Source organism: Lethenteron reissneri, chromosome 42, assembly GCF_015708825.2.
Source record: "Lethenteron reissneri isolate LAM-NWPU_2019-01 chromosome 42, ASM1570882v1, whole genome shotgun sequence".
NCBI lineage: Eukaryota > Metazoa > Chordata > Hyperoartia > Petromyzontiformes > Petromyzontidae > Lethenteron > Lethenteron reissneri.
In genome coordinates, this window is record NC_083820.1 from 2,336,585 (window position 1) to 2,337,547 (window position 963).

The window sequence follows — 963 nt, forward strand, 5'->3', positions numbered from 1 at the left end:
TAGTAAGGGTTGTCACGTAAACAGAACATGCCAATTCGTCACTCGTACAGCACACCGGTGTGTTGGAGAGCCAAGCCACAACATTTACAATCTGTCGCCTGATGAAGCTTGTTGTAATTACTGGCGAAACGTCGTACTTAGATTGTAAATGTTGTGGCTTGACTCTCCAACTGTACTAGTGACGAATTGGCCACGTTCTGTTTACGTGACAAACCTTACTAGTTGGCTGTGTCGGGTGGTGGCGGGTTTAACGATACATTTATATATTTACGCGATCTAACCCAAAAAACCTGTATTATAGATGATATTGGTCGTGAAGCCGAGTTTCCCATGATGTGCATCCTGTGTGGATGACATTGCACGTGTTTGGGCAGTACCTTTGCATCGCTGCATTATCAATTGCCCTAAATAAATTTTACATCACGATATTATTAATCATTTACATACATATCAAAGCAATAATACGTTTTTTTTTTTACGAAACATAAATGACAGATTACATCGACTCTCGGCCTTTTGGCTCAGATCAAGTGCAGTATCTGTTCTTATCAGTTTCATAAATGAGAGATTGCTATTTTGATGTAATAATTAAATAGTGTATTCGGCTTTACAGCTGCTAAGGAAATCAATCTCTAGTCTTTCTCACTGAATAATTGCAGAATGCAACCAAATAGGCCCGCACTATATATATGGTGTCGTGATTCGAGCACCACGTCAGTGGCGAGTGATACCTGAACCGGTCCTGGGTCCACATTTTTTCCCAATCCACACTCATGGGCCCAGACGAAATATTGAACTGTGCTCCTAAAGTAAAAAAAACTTGGGTTGTACCAACAATCTTGAAATCGCTAATGAAGTTAATTATACAATAACCTTGTTTAATAACTCAAATAATCGTTATTGTCGTTGTGTAGAATATATTTAACAAAATATACAAGTAGACAATACGTCTCCTTAGTACAG

General features: G+C 38.7%; 1 pseudogene; it reads left to right on the plus strand.

Moving 5' to 3' along the window:
• Positions 1 to 500: 500 nt before the first annotated feature.
• LOC133353103 (U2 spliceosomal RNA) lies at positions 501 to 634 on the plus strand (annotated as a pseudogene).
• Positions 635 to 963: the final 329 nt, after the last annotated feature.